At 49.8% G+C, this 19,042-nt stretch overlaps 1 protein-coding gene across 4 annotated transcripts in view; it reads right to left on the bottom strand.

The window, feature by feature from the left end:
* Positions 1-14,390: 14,390 nt before the first annotated feature.
* Positions 14,391-19,042, bottom strand: part of OPA1 (OPA1 mitochondrial dynamin like GTPase) — a 60,975-nt gene continuing 56,323 nt past the window's right edge. For all 4 annotated transcript variants that reach the window (XM_043991100.1, XM_043991101.1, XM_043991102.1 and 1 more), the window contains one exon: positions 14,391-18,547. The gene's annotated coding sequence lies outside the window, so the exon portion shown is untranslated. The remainder of the gene's footprint in view (positions 18,548-19,042) is intronic.

Below are 19,042 nucleotides of genomic sequence, written 5' to 3' on the forward strand. Positions count from 1 at the left end.
GCTGGGGCTTCAGAGAGAAGGAAAAGACAGTCCCTGCCCCTAAGAAGCTCTCAATCTCTTGTTATTGTTTGTCCTTTGTTCTCAAAGAGGACAACGGTAGCAGAAGGTGAGGTCATGACTTTCACTGAATTGGATTGAAGTGAGGGAGAGCTGGGCAAAGTCACCAACCTCACTCTTTCCTCCAGAGCCATCTGGGTCCAGGGGTGACTGGAGATGGCCCTGGATGTGTAAGCAATTGGGCTTAAGTGACTTGTCCAGGGTCACACGGCTAGCAGGTGTCTGAGGTGAGATTTGAACTCAGGTCCTCTCTACTTCAGGCCAGTGCTCTATCCACTGTGCCCCCTCACTGCCCTGCTCACAATCTAATGGGGGGACATCATGCCAACAACTCTGTACAAAGAAGCTCTAGACAGTTTACACAGGAAATTGGAATCTGAGTGCCTTTTCTCCTAGCCAAGTAACCTGGATTAAGACAATAAGACAAAACCCCAGATCTCCAAGCAGGGAGATCCTTGGAAACTTCTGTCTGAACCATACCTGGACAAGAATCCCTTTGCTGACAAATGATTGAGTAGCTTCTACTTGCATATCACTGATGATGTGAATCTCACTACTACTTGAACTGGACCCTTCCAAATTGGGACATTTCCCAATATCAAGTTTGTCCCAACATCAACATTAAGCCTCAAGTTCCGGGGCCAAGCAGAACAAATAGTATCTCTCTTTCCCCTGACACCCTTGTCCTAGCATTCTGGGGTGGGGGTGAGAATAGGGGTTTGGTTTCACTGTACCATCTGGATCACAGTTGGAACCACCTCATGCTGTTCTGCCACCTTTGACACTGCTCCGCCTCTGTCTCCCTCAGTCTCTGCCTCTTTGTCTTCTTTCCTATGATCATACCATAAACAAACCATTCCATTCATCTTGTCCCTTGTTGCTGTAGCCCGTGTCCTCAGTCGCTTCTGCCAACTGTTTTTAGCCCTCACGATATCATTCCCAACCTCCCCATATCAGCGTCACCGCTCCCCACAGTCTGTGGTCCAGTTGCTATGGCCTTCTTCCCATTCCTCCCTTGGATGAAGCTTCATCCCCTCCTGTTCTATGCTTTGCCCCTGCCCCCAGACCAGGCTCTCTCCTCACTTCCAGCTCACAGAGTCCCCTTGGTCCCCCTCAGGCACCGTCTTCTGATGAAGACTTTCTGGATTGCTACCCCTGCCCCTGCCCTGTCTGCTGGTGGCCTCCCTCCCAACCTTCCTTGTGTATAATGACTTTGGAGCCCTTGGCATTTATTCTGTTTACATTTAATAAGTTTTTTAAATGCATAAAACAAACACATAGGCTTTTAAAGGTAACCAATCCTATTGAAATAGTTACATATCTATTTTTAAAAGTTCTTGTGCCCCAGCTTAAGAGCCCTCATTCTAACCTCACGCCAGAGGCCCCACTTGACCTGAAAAGTTCCTTCTTGGCTCTTGTTAGAGGACCTAGGGGACGAACTGGCCTCCCTGAAGACAAACAGAGCCTGTGGGTGATCCCACCTGCCCTGGAGGGGCAGATGCCCTTTTAGGTCTGGGGACAGGTCAAGGAACAAGAAACCCCCAGTCCTGCCACCAACAGCCAGAACTTCAGCTACACTCACCTCCCATAAGAACAGGCAAGTTGAGATGCTATCACCGCATAGAAGGGCAGCATTAGCCTAGTGGACAGAAAAGCCTGGGTTCTAGCCCTGCTTCTGACACAGTCTGACTGTGTGACCATGGGCGAGTCACTTGAACACCCTTCATAACTCTAGAGGACTACAAGGGCTGAAGAGGTGCTGTCCTGAATAAGTGGAGTGAATTTCTTGACCTGGGAGTCCCCTAGAGGTCAGGTCCTGCTCCTGACTATTAATACATCCAGGACTGACTTTTTTCACCAAAGCAAAACCTATCAACAAAATGTTGATGAGAAGAGGCAGGTTTGTTTCAACGGCCAAGGGGAGTCACCATGGCAGAGCGGGGCATGTGTGGCTCCTGAGAGCCGGCGATCAGCTTATGTTGGCCAAGCAAACATCTCCGACTGCAGATCACAGCCTCCCTTCTGTGTACAATGGGTGTTAGGCCAGACTCTGCCAAGCCGCACTTCACGTCGACAAAGGGCATAAAGCCACCATCTCGTGCTTGTCGACAGCGTTCCAGTCGTGAAGACTTTGGCTCAATATTTGCCGAGACCAGGACGAGTCAGGTCCGCCTCACTCTGTTGACTTAGCTTCATCAATTATGAGAGAAACCGGATTGACTGGCCGGCCTCACACTCCCACAGAGAACCGTCCAGATCTGCAGGGATGGACTCAGAATAGCCTCGGTGTTAAATTAGAGCGTGTAAAAATGAGGCGAGGGTCATCACTCTGCCTTCATCGCTCCTGACTGACCTCAGGCTTGGCAACTTCATCACCCCATCCCACCCCCCAGACACTGACCAAAGGAACTGAAGGGGGGGGGGGGACCAGGACCATTCTCTCAAGCCAGTGAAAAGCTGTTAACAAATGGACAAAGGAGGCTATTCTCAAAATAAAAACTGACTTTTCCCAAGGGGCTTGGGGACTGCCTTGGTTCTCCCACCATGCCATGACAGGACTACCTACGACTATGATGGGGTGGGGGCTTTCCTCTGTACAATCACGTCTCGGTTTGCCTGCCCCTTTGGGGTATTTTGAACTGGTGATTTTGCCTGTTACAATAACGAGATCAAGGAGCTTAATCCGGGTTTAGAAGGCTAGTTCCTATGCTCTGCTTCCTCTCTGAGCAAAAATCCCTGGTCAAACATGGTTGCCCCAGGCAGTGACCTGTGGACAGTGCAGGGAATGAGGAAAATGGACAAAGTTGTTTATTATTATTATTATTATTATTTAAAAGCTAACATTTGTATAGCACTTTCTATGAGGCAGTTACTGTACTGAGCACTTTACAATTCTTATATTGTTTGATCCTGACAATAACTCTGGGAGGTAGGTGCTCTTATTATTCCCACTTTATAGATGAGAAAACAGGCACACAGGTGAAATGACTTGCCAGGGTGACACAATTAGAAAGTGTCTAAGGCTGGCATTGAATTCCTGACTCCAGGAACAACATTCTATGCCTTGCACCATCCAGCTGCCTCTGCTTGTCCTTCAGAAAGAGAACGTTGCCCCTCTGGGGATGGACCCTAGCAGGGGGAGACACACGGGGGGCCTCTCTGAGTTCAGTGCACACCAATCTATAGTTGTGCTATTGGTGTCAAGGTCCCTCTGGATGGGCCCTCAGCCACGATGGCTCCTCAAACAGCCCCCTCCCCACCTTCCCAGAGCCCAAGGGAGCCCCCAATTCCCTGATGAGCCAGGGAACAAGGCTCCTCTCAAAGACTTCAGGACAAACTTGGGGAAGCTGATCTCCAGCCCCGCCCCCGCCCCCTGCCCCCCTTGGAAGGACAAAGCCCACATGTCATGGTGATTCCCTGCTCAGCTTATCCCCGATGCTGAAGAAAGGCCTTTTCTTCCCCTTGTTGAGGGGGGTCTCGGATGCTAAGATACCATTCTGTTTGTCAAGTAATGTCACAAGACTCCAGCCTGCTCCCCAAGCCCACTCCCACCCCTCTGCCTTTGGGGAATGAAAGGCTCGAGATGGCTCCTGCTCGGGACAAGCGGGAGAGAAGAAAGGCAAGCCCGAGGAACAGTCTCGTGGGAGGAGAAGGCAAGGGCAGCCGGGCTGGGCCAGGCTGGGGGAAAGGCCCACACTGTCAGCCTGGCAACCACGCTCCTGCTGCCTCCCAGTCTCTAGGGAGGGACTATTTGCCCAAAGGATGAGTGGGTCAGGCTCAGGTGTCACCTGCTGAATGTTCCCCTAATCCTTTTCATGAGGAATCTGGACCCCACTCATAGCTGTGAGGGAGGGGGCTGTTTTTCTCTCTTCTCCCTCCCCCACCCTTCCCTGACACGTGGACCATCTCCTTGGGCTTGGCCCCAGTGTCCTGTCTTTCCCACTCCCTGCTGGTCACCTCCCCACAAGAGAACTGATGCTCAGGACAGGCTTAACGACCAGTATTCATCCCGAAAGAGGGAAATGTAGATACCTTAAGAAATGCTCACTGGGGCAGCTGGGTGGCAATGTGGATAGGGTGCTGGCCTTGGATTCAGAAGGACCTCTGAGTCAGGTCCGGCCTCAGACACTTGACATTTACTAGCTCTGTGGCCCTGAGCAAGTCACTTAACCCACATTGCCCCGAAAAAAAAATAGATGGGGGGAATTGTGAGAAATAATTATTAATGACCAATATCATGGGGAACTTCAGACAACCCATTTAAAAAGAAATGCTTGTTGACTGACTTTCTGATGGAGTTCACATCGACAATGACCCAAAAGGAAATGTAAGCTGACACTTTGGGCTTTTCCAGACAAATGCTTCCCTTCTGGTTTGGGCCCCTCCCCCTGGGGGGGGGGCGCAGTTCTCTTCCCCTTTCTGGAAGGACATGGCCTCCCTTTACTCCCTGGGGACTGCTATCTGCAGATTCATTAGATCGCAGATGTAGCGGGGAAGGGGCTTCACACACCATCCTGCATAATGCCCTCATTTTCCAGATAAGAAACGTGAAATCACCTGTGAAACAAGGGCCTGCAGCAGGATTCGAATCTCTGACTTCACGTCACCATCCCCTCCAAAACCTCCTTGGCTCCCGTGACCTCCACTCTCAGCCTCCAAGGGCATGCCAGCAATGGTCATGACCTCCATCTCCCCATCACCCACAAGAGTCGTACTTCCAAATCACTCCTCCCGAGCCGGCTCCCCCTCCTCCCTGTGCCCCCCCCCCCGTTCTATCTCAGGCCATTAACCCCTGGCTCTGTGACATTTGCCGCTCTTTCCCATCTCTACTCCCCAGGAAATCAGCCCAGCTCCCTTCTGACTTCTTTGCTCTTGGGTCCTGCCTGAGGTGACCCAACCTCGCCAAACACCGGACCCGGGTTACTCCCATCTCAACAATTGTCTGCTCCCACTCACATCGTGAGGAAGTGACTCAACTGTATGGGATGGGTGAGTCCGCTAGAAGCCATCATCTGCACTCAGGCGAGTGATGGTTATGGCTAATAAGGGCCTTTTGTTCTTTATCCCTCCCCCTGGTCCCCTATCCTCCTCCTCTCTCCTCAAGACCTCCCCTCATACTTTGCTAAGAAAACAGAGGTCAACTATCCATCCTTAATCCCCTCTACTTTGCAATGCTGTCCGTCTCTGAAGGCACAACTTCTGCTGCCTTTTCTCGGCCAAGGCCAACCCCTTCACTGACATCCTCTGATGCTGTCTGTCAGATTCTCTCTCATTTTTCATCTCTCCAAATTAACCGAATTAACCAACTCCTTCTGTCCTGCCTGTGACCACATGTAATTCTCTACCACCCCTAATGAGACCTTTCACTGGGCTCAGCTCTACCGTCCCCTAATGCTAATCACCATCTAACAACTGTTTTCACTTTGCAGCCAGACCCTTAAAAACCATCAACACTTGCTGCTTCTACTCCCTTTCTTTTCCATTTCTTCTTAGCCCTTTGTGAACTAGCTTCCCATCTCATAACTCAGATGAAACCCATCCTCTCCAAAGTCACCAGTGGTCGGGACACTAATCTACTGTTGGTGGAGTTGTGAACTGATCCACCTGTTCTGGAAGCAATTTGGAATCATGCCCGAAGGGCTATGGGACTGTGCATGCCCTTTGGTCCAGCAATAGCACTGCTAGGTCTGTATCCCAAAGACATCCCCAAAGAGAAGAAGACCCATTTGTACAAAATATTTCTAGCAGCTCTTTTTGTGGTGGCTGAGAACTGGAAATCAAAGGAATGTCCATCACTGGGGACTGGCTGAACAAGCTGTAGCACATGATGGTGATGGAGTATTCTTGTGCTATCAGAAATGACCAGCAGGAGGATTTCAGAAAGGCCTGGGAAGACTTGTATGAACTGATGTCCAGTGAAGTGAGCAGAACCAGGAGAACGTCGTGTTTGATGAAGAATTATGAAAGACTTCACTATTCTCAACAATACAACGATCCAAGACAACCCCAAAGGACTCATGAGGAAGCCGACTCTCCACCTCCAAAGGAGAATGGATATTGATAGAACACGGACCGAAGCAGGCTGTCTTTCATCTTCTTTCTTTTCTTTTGAGTTTTCTTATACCAAATGACTAACAGGGCAATGTTTTACACAACTACACACGTATAAACTATATCTGCTCACCGCCTCAAGGAGGTGGAAGGGGAGGAAGAGGGGGATAAAATTTGGAACTTGGAATTTTAAAGAAAAATGTTGATTACATTTTAAAAAAAAGTTACCAACGGTCGCTTCAATCCCAAGTCTTAGGACTTTTTCTTAATCCTTGGCTCACTCAGCAATTTTGACCATTCACACACACACATGCACACACATGTGTATATACATATATATACACACACATACACATATGCACATATATACATACATGTATATATGAATATGTATATTCTCCCCTCTTTTTGTTGAGGACGGCATCATCCTTGCAAACCCCCTCTTATGATGGAGGCATCAGCCTGGATTCTTCCCCTTTTCTCGACTTCTGGGGCCAATCAGCTGCCAGCCCTGGCATTCCTCCCTCTCCGTCTTTCCCACCTTCCCCTTCTCTCCTCTCATACAGCCCCTGTGGTACTTCCAGCTCACATCACTCCCTCCTGACCTGTCCTCCAGTGTCTCTCCTCCCAAATCAGCCTCCATACAGATGCTAACGTGACCTTCCTGAAGCACAGATCTGACCACGTCAATGTAGGATAAAATACCGTGTCCTCAGTTGAGGAAGTTAGGTGGCTCAGGAAACAGAGAGGTAGGTCTGGAGTAAGGAAGCCTCAAGTGTAAATCGGGCCTCCAACACTCACTGGCTGTGTGACCCTGGTCACATCATTTCACCTCTGTTTGCCTCAGTTTCTTTACCTATAAAGTGTGAATAACAACAGCACCTCCTTCTGAAGGTTGTTGTAAAGATCCCGTGAGATACCATTTGTCAAGGACTTGGCCCCATGCCTGGCACATAGTAGTTGCTTTAGGAATGCTTGGGCCCTTTTACATTGAAAGCCCTCCTCAGTCTGGACCCGCTCCCCCTTTCCTTCAGACACTGCTCCAGTCAAGCCAGCCTGACATCCCATCTGCCATCTTGTGTCCCCAATTCCTAATATAGACCCCATCCTTACCTCCACCTCCCAGAAACCTTTCCCTTTTTGGTTTCCTTCTCCACCCCCAAATCCTACCTTTTATGTACTTCGTCCATGGACATGGTGTTTTGTCAGTCAACAAGCACTTATTAAGCACCTACTACGGGCCAGGGACGGTGCTAAGTGCTGGGGGTACAAAGAACTCCCTGTCTGAGGGGATGAGGAAGAGGACATGCAAACAGCTGTGTCTGAACAGGCAAAGAGACTTGATTCATTGGAGAGAGTCCCCAGAGGGAAGGCACAAGGATCCAGGAGGACTCCTGCCCATCTCCAGAGCTATGTCACCCTCTGTTGAGTGAGGGGTTTGCACTAGCAGGACTCTGAGGTCCCTGCAGTGATGGCCCCCATCCTGAGCTGCTAATGCCTTTCTATCTTGGGCTTCCTTGGATTGACTGCATGTGTCTCATATGTACTTAGTTATTTACATGCTAGGGGTGGCTAGGTGGCACAGTGGATAGAGCACCGGCCCTGGAGTCAGGAGGACCTGAGTTCAAATGTGGCCTCAGACACTTAACATTTAATAGCTGTGTGACCCTGGGCAAGTCACTTAGCCCCGATTGCCTCACTAAAAAAAAAAAAAAAAGCATTGTTAGATTATTTACCTGCTGTCTCCCACATTAGAATCTAAGCTCCTTGAGGGCAGGCACTGTCTTTTTCTTCAACAAATAAAAGAGAATCTCCAGAGGCAGCTAGGGGGCGCAGTGGATAGAGCACCCACCCTGGATTCAGGAGGATCCCAGTTCAAATCCGACCTCAGATACTTGACTCTTAACTAGCTGTGTGACCCTGGGCAAGTCACCTAACCCTCACTGCCCAGCCCGCCCCCTCCCCAAAAAATCTCCAACACATCTAAACCTGACCCTGAAGAAAGTACTGCTGTCACAGGGGAAGGCTCCTTTAGCAGAGGAGCCAAGTCACCATGACCCATGCTCCCTTTGCCCAACCTTTCCAGCTCTCTTTGGTGCATTGTTCTCCCTCGTTAGAATGCAAGCTCTTGAGGGCAGGGGCTGTCTTGCTTTTTGCTTGTATTTTTATGTCCAGTGCTTAGCACAGTACCTGGTATATAGTCAGTGCTTAATAAATCTTTGTGACCCCGACTAGTTGCCTGGGTCTTGTGGATTCCAGGAAGTGGAGGTGAGAAGGGAGAGAATTCCATGAAAGTGGGAGGAAGAAAGCCCACCCCAAAGCAGAGGCTGAGTCTCAAGAAGAGGAACAGTGAGTGATCCAGCCTATAGAAGGAAAAAGTGACTGGGGGAGGAAGAGAATGTGAAATCCATGTGGAAATAGACATTGGAAGAGCTTTAAATGCCAAGCAGAGAGTTGGCTCAAAGGCAAAGGCTCCCTTGGGGTTGGGGAGGGGGAGGAGCTCCAGATGTGTCTGTCCTTGGTTCCCCTTGGGCCTCCTCTAGACAGACTCAAGACCCACCCAGACTATATGGGCAAGAGAGGAGGGGGCCCATGACCCACCTTCCATAGTTTATCCTAGAGGTGACGGGGAGCCGGGAAGGGAAGTAACTATGCTCTTGTTCCCACTCTCCCTACACTCTGTTGCCTGCCACTGGCCTCCTCCCACCAGGCAGGACTCGTACTCCTACTCTGGGACTCCAAGTTCTGTTTCATGAGCTTTTATCTTGCCCTGTCCTGGGTTCTTGGCACCACTTCCCAGGTATCTCCAAGCCATGCCACTGGATGCTCATACCATCTCCCAGGCTCCCTCTACCCCTGCCCATTTTCTGCCTCACACCTCTCCCTATCTGTGTTGTTCTCCCCCAGTAGAATGCAAACTCCTTACGGTCAGGACTTTCTTTTTGTTCATGTGTATATCCCCAGTGCTTAGCATAGACCGTGGCACCCAGTGAGCACTAACTCCATTGTTGTCCATCCACTCATTCATCTATTCCCCGACCCATTCCGTGCTGAGGATGCTCTCCTCTGGGAGAGCAGAGTCTGTGCAGGATCATGTCTGGGGAGGTGTTGCTGATGGTCCTGTCCGAGTTGGGCATCTTGGATTTAGGCAATGTTCATTTCTTTTCTAGTCTGGTGAAGCCCTACATCTCCACAGAAGTGACAAAAGTGCCCGTGTGGAATCCTAGGCAGAGTACTGGACTTGGAATGGGGAGACCAAGATTTAAGTCTTGTCTCTAGCAGCCACCAGCTCATTGTGAGGCTCTGGCCAGGTCAGCTTCCACAGCCTCTTCATGCAGCCTCATTCTAGCTCCTGGACAGTGTGGAGAGCCTTGGGATGTTTCTCCTCTCTTCTCCCTCTGGCTACATGGATGGCAGGATTAATGAAGGTGGCCTGGGGATCTTGGGAATTCTTCAGAACCATCCCCCTGGGAATCAGCTCTTAGTCAACCAGAAAATGGTCACTTAATTTCAAGGCATTATTTTTCTTTTTTTCTTTTCCTTTCTTTCTTTCTCTTTCTTTCTTTCTTCCTCTTCCTTCCTTCCTTCCTTCCTTCCTTCCTTCCTTCCTTCCTTCCTTCCTTCCTTCCTTCCTTCCTTCCTTCCTTCCTTCCTTCCTTCCTTTCTTCCTGCCTTCCTTCCTTTCTTTCTTTCTTTTTTGGTGAGGCAATTGGGGTTAAGTGACTTGTCCAGGGTCACACAGCTAGTAAGTGTCAAGTGTCTGAGGCTGGATTTGAACTCAAGTCTTCCTGAATCCAGAGCTGGTGCTTTAGCCACTGCACCACCTAGCTGCTCCAACTTTCATTTATTTATTTATTTTTAAAGACAATTGGAGTTAAGTGACTCGCCCAGGGTCACACAGCTAGGAAGTGTCTGAGGTGAGATTTGAACTCAGGTTCTTTTGACTCCAAGGCCAGTGCTCAATCCACTGCACCACCTAGCTGCCCCAAGGCATTATTTTTCTATGAGAAATGTCATCCACTGACTACCTTGCCAAGGATCACCTGGACTCTCTTTTCTTTTAAAGGAATGATGATGGCCATCACTGTCACAGGAATGCCCAACCCCATGGAAACATACTATCCTACTAGAGCTAAGTTCATTATCAGGGCCAGGCTGCCCTCCCCTGGATGCCCCCAAACCTAGCATCACAGCTGTAGGTGTTCGGGGCTCAAAGGGTTGGAGTCTTGTAGAAGGTGATGGAGAATGAACAAGGTTGGGTCTTGTAATGCTGCTCTCAATTGTGCAGACTTTCCCTCTGATGCCCCATCTGCCCTGAGGAGAGGAGGCACCCTCCCACAGCAGCTGGGAGCAGGTGGTCTGTTCTAGGAGTTTGGGGACAGCCTCTGGCCTTAGGTTCTGCCTTGATATTCTCCAGCTTCACCAGACCCTGAAGGACAAACCAGCGAGACCTAGCAGGACAGAGGTTGAGGCTGAGGCAGAGTGGTGCAGTGTATGGGGTTCTGGCTCAGAGTGTGAAGCTGTGGTTTCCAATCTGTCTCTCACATTTACATGCAAGTCCTTCCATTTGCTCATTGGTCAAACGGAGGGATCTTGTTCCATGACCTTTCAGGGCACTTGGTCAGGGCTCCTCGAAGCTAATAGTCATAATCTTATTTGCCAGGTGAAAATAGTTCCCACTCTCGTGGAGCCCACAGTCTACCTGGGAAAGCGGCACCTACACATGTCGGTGTATAGAGATGAGGTTGCGGGGAGGCACTGGCAGCTGGGGAGGGGGCTCATGGGGGCTCCCGTTTCACGAATTGCACTCGCAGGGTCGCAGCAAAGGTCAACACCCAAAGGTAACTTCTCTGCGCCCATCTCTGGGCCGGCACTGTCGAGGTGGCCGACTCGGCTGGGACGGCGGCCGCAGCGCCAGGGGACTTTCTTTCTGCTCGGCTGCCTCGGGACAAAGTTTCCATGAACTCCCCAACCGGCAAGAAAATGACGGGGACAAAAGCGGCCCCAGTGTCCTCCTCTCCCCCTACAAGCCTGGAAACAAATGGGCCAGGGAGGAGGGCAGAAAGGAATCACGCGCCGACCAGAGCCTCCATTCAGCTACCTACCTCAGAGCCCATTCAGCTGCGCCCGGGACCGGGGCGTCGGGCCGGCCGCTCCATTTCCAGCTTGACAGGTCTTGGCCGGCCTCCGCCTTCTTTGTGTCGCGCACATAATAGAGCAGCACTAACTGAGCAGCCCGCGGCCTGTGGAGGAGCCCTTAGACACAGCCGGCCCTTTGCAAATGCTAATGGTATTGTCACATCCTGTCAACGGGGGACACAAAAAGGGGGTTGATTTTCACATGAACCAGAACGGCCCATTGAGGACGGGTCTGCGGCCAACACATCAAAAGCCGGGCCAGTCGTAAGGTACTTGGCGGGAGAACAGGACAGTCAGGGACGCGGAGGAAGGGACTAGGGGGCTCCCACTGCTTGATTGCGCAGAGACGTTGAAGGAAAATGGATCCGTTTGGAAGCTCATGGGAGTAAAACACTCACCCGAGCCTCCGTAGGCTGGAAAATGGGAGGAATCGCGATAAGCCGAGTGAAGGGGCATTTTTTAAGGGCTCCTATGGGCCTGGCTCGGTCCTAACCAATGGGGAGACGGGTAGGGTCAACAAACAAGTAGCCACACCAGTCCCTGCTCTCAAGGAGTTCACAGTGCACTGGGGGAGCCCCCTAGGACGAAGGTCTCCTCTCCACGACCCTATCATATTCCCACTGTCTTCTCTTCTCCAAGACAAACATCTTCAGGGCCATCTGCCCTCTCGGCACTGGTGTAAACCAGAGGCCATAACCATCCTGGCGCAAGCAACAGCAAGGCCACGTTGGCTGGACTCTTTTATGATGAGCCTGGGAAAGGTGGCTGGTCCGGGTGGGGAAGAGCTTGGAAAGTCAGACAGGAGTGTGTATTTGATCCCAAGGCACAGGGGAACCACTGGTGTTGAGGCAGAGAAATGATGGTTTGAGCTGTGATTTGTTTTAGTGGCTGTATGGATGAGAAGTTGGAGAGGGGAGAGAGGATGCAGAAACCAGTCAGGAGGTCACCGAAATAGTCCAGGCAAGAGGTAATGAGAGTCTCAACTAGTGCATCACCCGTGTGAGTAGGGTGAAGGGACGGGACAGGAGAGAGGCTATGCAGGTAGAAGCAAAGGTTTGCCTGCTGAATACTTGGGATGGGAGAGGGGTGAGATGCAGATGACACTGAGGTGGAGAACCTGAGTGACTAGAAGGAGGTGGGGGAGCTCAACAGAAAGAAGTCTGGGGAAAGGTGGATTTTTAAGAAAACATGAAGTTCTGCTTTGGGCCTGAACTTGAGGTATCTGTGGCCTGTCGAGTTGGCAGTGGCCAGCAGGTAGTTGGCAATCTGATGTTTCTCAGCGGCCCTCAAAGCCAGGAAGGACTGGGTTCGAGTCCTACCACACACACTCTGGGAAGGCCCGAGGTGGCTCTTCAGGACTAACAGCTGCAGAGAGGGTGCTCCCCTTGTGGGAGGGCGGCATTTCCTTGCCTGGGGCTCCTATACCAGTGAAATCCCAAGTCCAGCCTTTATCCCCTATAGTTTATCATCAAGCACCTGTCAATGTAAGATTGGAGGTGGGGTGGGGGAGGGGGAGTTAGAGCTGCTTACCTAGATCCCATGAGAGCTGGGATGTCACCAAAAGAGAGGGTGTAAGAACGAGAGAAGGGGGTCCAGGGCAGACCCTGCTATGATGTTCCCCATTTTACATGTCAAAGCTGAACGGGTTTAGAAAGCGGATTCAGTGCTGAACCTTCGGTCAGAAAGATCTGGGTTCAAATCCCTCCTTAGTCACTTACTACCTGTGCAATCCTACTTCTGCCCTCTCCTCTCTAATAGAGACTTATTACTAATTAATAGGTTAGCTATTAGTAACTATTAATAACTAGCATTTATATAGCCTTTAAGGTTTGCTAAGCCCTTTACACACGTTAATTCATTTGACTCTCACAACTCTAAAATTAGATGCTATTATCATTCTCCATTTTACAGATGAAGAAACTAAGGCACAGTTTCAGTGACTTGCCCAAGGTCACACAGCTAATGAGTGAATGAGGTAGGATGCAAACTCAGGTCTTCCTGACTGTACTCTATCCGCTGCCCCTCTGACCTGTCCTTCACACCAGTCAGGGTTAGGCTTAGCGTCACTGCACATCTCAGGGATGCTGCATTGCTGTGCATCGTCGTGGACAATCTCTGAAGAACACAATTGCTGGTGACCCAGAAGACCCCGGAGATGTGCAAGTGGGCATCAGCATGTTGTCTGCCGTTCCTCATGCACTAGATGCCACAGAACTCAGCCAGGAAATGCAGGATCACCAAAGACCGGGACAGTCCCACTGCCGAGGCAGATCAAGGTAACAGCTGCGCCTACAATGCAAGGCTAGAGGAGGATCCCAAGCTCAGGGACACCACTCAGCTTTCCAGCTTTGTCTTATCATGACTTGTCTGGGAGTCATGGTGGGAAAGACACCAAGCACTTGTGGGATAGAAGGGAGGTGAGGTGGTGACGGCCAAGCAGCCTGGCTACTGCCCTGGTGTATACACATTGGGAAGAGCGCCTCAAGTCCACCAGCTCCTCGGTGGATCCTCTACGGGAGATTTAACACGGAGGAAGTACATGGGCCAAGGAGGCTTATGGCACCCACTCATGTTTTGGCAGAGAGGCCATACCCCAGAGTGGCATCTTCTCCAGCCCACGCATAGACCATCATGCTAGCCTAAAGTCAATCCCCTAAGTCCTAACTTAAGCAACAACTCCCTTTTCTCCCCTTCTTTTCGTGGGACCAAATATTTACTTAAACCCCCCCCCCCCAATAATCCCCCAGGAGACTGAAACTCAGTAGGTGAGATCATAGAGTCTGGATCAGGAGCAAGGCCCAATGCTCGGCACCCTTTAGGGGATGCCACTGATGCAAATCATCTTCTGTTTGCACCCCATGCCCAGTACAAGTGTCTGGCACAGAGAGGACTTGTAAGAGAGGTTTTCTGATTGAAGACCGTAGCAATTGTGAACCATTCGTGGAAATGGCAAGTGTCATAGCTAGTCATTCACTCCATGTCTGCTCACCTAAGGCAGCACTGCACAAGCTTTTATAGACTTCAGTGACAGGTGGGGAGGGGAGTAGGAAGAAAGGAACCACCTACATAATCTTCCCAATCATTCCTTCCTTCCACCTCCCAAAAATGTGAATGGGAAAAAAATGGGACCGTTCTTCAAGAGAGCCATGAAATGTCTTATTTTATTAAATACACAACTTCTTCATGCCAGAAACAAAATGTACAGACATTGTGATGCTATCAACACGATGGTGCGAGGGCTCCCAAGCTACCGTCTGAGCAACCTCAGCTCAAAGCTACAGACATTCCTGAAGGTATAGAATGTATCTTACAGGGGTCTCTATAGAGAGGGACAGGGCAGAATCTCCCTCAGTTGTCCAAGTCAGCAGTGGCCAAATTTAGCCCAGTGGCTTATGATTCAATTTAACACTTGTCTAGGGGGACTGTTCTGCTGCCCCCCTCCCCCGCCAGTGGCTGTGCACGACTCTGAAATAAATTTCCACGTCTGTGTCTCGTCCAGTGGCACGGAAGCACCTCCAGGGCGATGCCCTCCATCTCCGGTGGCCTGACACGAATAAGACCCAACTCACCGAGCTTGTTTTAAATTCTCTTGTTCGCAGACTGCTGTGGGCGTCTTCCTTTTCTCTAATTGTCCCGGTTTTCTAGCCTTGTATGTTTTTGAAGCTTTGCTTTTAACTCTTCTCCAAACTTGGAGAACTTGTGCACTTGTCTAATTCGTGCGAAGCATGATGTGGCCTTTGCCATGGCCCCAGCCGAGGCAGCCTTAGCCTTCACATGTGCGCGTGCACACGCACACACTTAATAATGTACAATGCACATATATGCAGCATGAACATTATATACATACCACACACGCTTGGTGGGGCTGCCATGTGGTTTGATGAAAGAAACACAGCCTTTCAGACAATAGATTCTTAATCTAATTCATGAATTTTCATACAATAAGAGGAAAGCAGCTCAATGAAGTTGAAGTGCATTCCTAAGGATTCACTAAAGTGGCTTGTGGGACAATCAAGAAGCTCCCAGGACGCATACAGGTGGGCACCTTCTAACCTAGAAAGCTGCTTGGGCCAGCCCCACAGCCAGTATGGGCCGGCATTGGGACTGGAATCCGGGTTTTCCTGGCTTTTTATTAATACCCATCACGCCAGGCTGCCCCCCATATGACAATCATACTCTGACATGAGAGGGAAAAATAAGATGCTGTTAACCCTGTTGACTTCCCCAAACTTCCTAGAGGCATTTAGATTAATTCCTGGGTGAATTTCCAATAAATACTCTGAATGGTTAGAGCTGTCAGGGACTTCAAAGGCCACAGATTTCATTCTTAATCAAGGGGAAAACAGAAGCCTCTTGAGAACTTGCCCAGAGTCCCAAAGCTACTGTCCAGCAGAGAACCCAACCTGGGTGTGTCCCTCCCCTTCCTTGGCATTTGCCCTCCAGAATGAAAATGGGCGTCTATAGGATCCTCTCAGAGGCGCCCATTCTCCTCAAAACTCCTGCACAAAACTGCAGGGCATGGGAAAGTCTCCTGCTCTTAAGGGACTTCCATTTCCTCATTTAACTCTTGCAGGTAAAAGCCTGCGTGCGGTGTGGCCGTGCACAATGCGCAGAGAGCTTCGGAGCTACTGTTGACTGCAGGGAACCACTGAGAAGCCTCCTCCCATCAGGGTTCTCTTGATTTACCTATGGCACAGATAACAGTAACATGGCTTAACCCGGCCCTTCTACTTTCATGACAAGAGTCCAGTCCTGGCAAGCCCAGGACCCAGCCTGACGTGCCTGCATCAGAACGAGGTTTGCATGTGTTGATTGCCCAGGGCTTTCATCCTTTCATCCACGTGGGCCACTCAAAGATCTTCATTTTGCCAACACAAGTACACAGATACCCCATTTATGAACATGCTAACTGTTCTCAGTGGTAGACGTTAGCCTGGAATAGATGGGGCACAGGGATAGAAATCACTCACTCCCCCCCCCACCCCCTGCCGTTAGCAGAAGACAGAACCAGACTCAGCCTCTTTCCCTGGAGAAGTTAATGCTATATTTCCGATCCCAAATAACCATGCTTATATTTAAAACTAATGACTGAAAAAGGTGGCTCCTCCAGCCCCACCTTCACAGGGAGAATTCCTAAACTACAAATTAAAAGTCCCCCACACATTCTGGAGCTTTGTTGATTTAAATCGATCCCACTGTGATTTAGACACCAAACTTTCAGCTGGGGGGGGGGGGGGGATTTGAGTTTCCCATTAAGAGCAGTGCTGAACAAATGGGTGTGATGCCGAGGGGCTGGCTGTGCCACCTCTCACTAAGGCACAGTTTATCCAACAGCTCAACAGGAAGGATCTCCCTTCCTGAGTTTGGCCCAAGGATCCTGATTTTAAAAAATCCACATCTGGCCCAAGGGTTTTGTTCTCGGACTTCTTATTTGGCTTTGTTTGGATAACGACGTTGTAACGACGCTTTGGGATCCTCAAAACTGGACCTGGATTTATCGACATGTCTAAAAAGTCTACTTTTTAGGCCAGAGACACAACACACCAGGCTTTAGGGGTTCGAATGGAAGCTAACTTTCTCCTTCAGTTACATCTGCATTCAATAAATATCTAAGTTTCTACATCCCTTTAAAAAAAAATCACACTTAGCCTGAGATGGGTTATAAAGAAACACCACAATGCACGAATGAACCGGCTTCATTTGTAGAAATCTGTCTGGCCTGCATCAGGAGCCCGTCGGCAATCGGTGCTTACCTATGTTCCAGTTAGATCCTGGGCTAACAAACACACAGAAGGGGTGGGATGGGAACAGGGACTTCCTCCAGCCTGGGGAGGCATCTCTGCTGACACTTGGTGCAGCAGGCTTATCGCCATCTCCCTTTTCTGCTGAATATACTTCTCCACTCAGGTGACCTGGGGTAAATGCCACCAGGACAGTCCCCAAATCCACATAATGACTAATGAGGAGCGTTCCCCCAGACACAGGGTGGGTGCACGTTCCCCCTCCTCCTGACCTAGGGAAGATCTGATCTCCCTCTCCTCCTGACCTCCGTGAAGGCTGAAACGCTCTGGAACCAACACAAACAGAAAACACACGAGTTGGGTCCTTTGCCAGAATCCAGGTTTCACAAACTCTATGAACCTGGTGAGGACCCTCTTCCAAAGTCCACATCAGGCCCCAAGTCCTGAGAAAGACTGACTCAAGTGGTCAGGAATGCTCTGAATCTTGAGTTCCTAGGCTAGGACTGGAAGAAGCAGCTTGTCATAAAGAGAGTTTTTCTTAGAAGCCAAAAATATGGAGCTGAATGTTGAGAGAAATGAACCATAGGAGAAAGCCCCTATGATTTCAGAGGAGGGGCCCAGACTCAGTGGGGCACACCGTGAGCTTGGCCGAGGGAGGCTGGGTACTCTGTTCCTGTCACTACCTGCCCCTAAACTGTGCCTTTAAACCGATCTCTGCACATATGGGTGGGTACGTACATGTAGGTGTGCACATATACTAGCAATCAAGGGCTCTTGGGCACCTCTTAAAAGAAGGAAATCCCTCTCCTGCTGATGATTTGCACGCATATCTTGACTGGCACAAATGACAGCGGCCAACTGATCACTCAACCATTTCCACTGCTTGCCGGCCATGCAAGAAGTCAAGGACTTCCCTCTGGGCAGACAGAAGTCTGGCAAGCACTGAGTCCAGGGGACAGCTATTCCCAAGCTACGCTCGAAGGTGGCCCCAAATGGCCACAGACACCGTCTCCTCACATGATCATAAACTCAAACTCCAAGGATACTGGAATTATTCATGCTCACCATGTCCAGCCAAAGACCGTTCCCTTTCATGTGGCGAGTTTAAACCGAATTGGGGCAATTCACAAATCCTCTGACAGAATATCAAACATCCAAATGATGACTTTTGGGGGGTAGGATTATTTTATATACAAATGACAGTGCTGCTCCAGGTTTTTATTTTAAACACTCAGCAATATTTTCTGGAAAAGAAATGGTTATTAGGTAAAACCAGTCTCTGCATTAGAAGAACTGTGCCCCAGGGAGTAACACTAAAAAACAGAAGGTAAGAACCAAACGTGATGCTGTAGTCACTGTCATCTCCCGGTCTGTCACTTCAATAACATAAATATGGGGTGTCGTTACTAAAGAGGCTCCACCAAGAATAAATTACTTGTGTCCTGGACAATGCGTGTTTCCACATGTGGGGACTCTGCGAGGAGAAATCCTGGACCAAAGACAGAAGCATTTTCTTTGTTCACTGTACTCAGACAGTTGTTGTTGGGAGGGATTCTATTCTGTTAAAGGAAGAACATTTGAAGTTAGGAACGTCCTTGGTAAATACCAGGCAACTGATTGGTCCTTGGCTTTATTAGGAAAAGAGGCATTTACAGGGTTGGGTCTGCTCTCAGCCACACCTCTCTAAGTCTAGGCCAAGACCCGCTTTCTGATGGGGGCATGAGGCTCTGATGTCAAGGAGAATCTAATGAGGGGAGAACCCACCTTCCACCCTGCCACTGCCTGATCATCTTACTCCTCTGGTTTTGACCTCTGAATAATCTGTTAAAAACACCCAAATTACGGCTGTGCCCCAAATCACGTTGCGCCAATGAGTTTCTGCTGGGGAGGGAGGGAGGAGCCATCATCTGGGTCCTTGATTCCCAGCACTGGCTGGTGTCACTGTTTAGCTGCTTACCCACACTACAATTCACCTTCCCCCTAGCATCTGCTCCAAGCATTTTCCTATGGCGTTATTTCCCCCCTAGCATTTGAAAATAATAGGAGGGCAAAGG

This window comes from Dromiciops gliroides, chromosome 3, assembly GCF_019393635.1.
Source record: "Dromiciops gliroides isolate mDroGli1 chromosome 3, mDroGli1.pri, whole genome shotgun sequence".
NCBI lineage: Eukaryota > Metazoa > Chordata > Mammalia > Microbiotheria > Microbiotheriidae > Dromiciops > Dromiciops gliroides.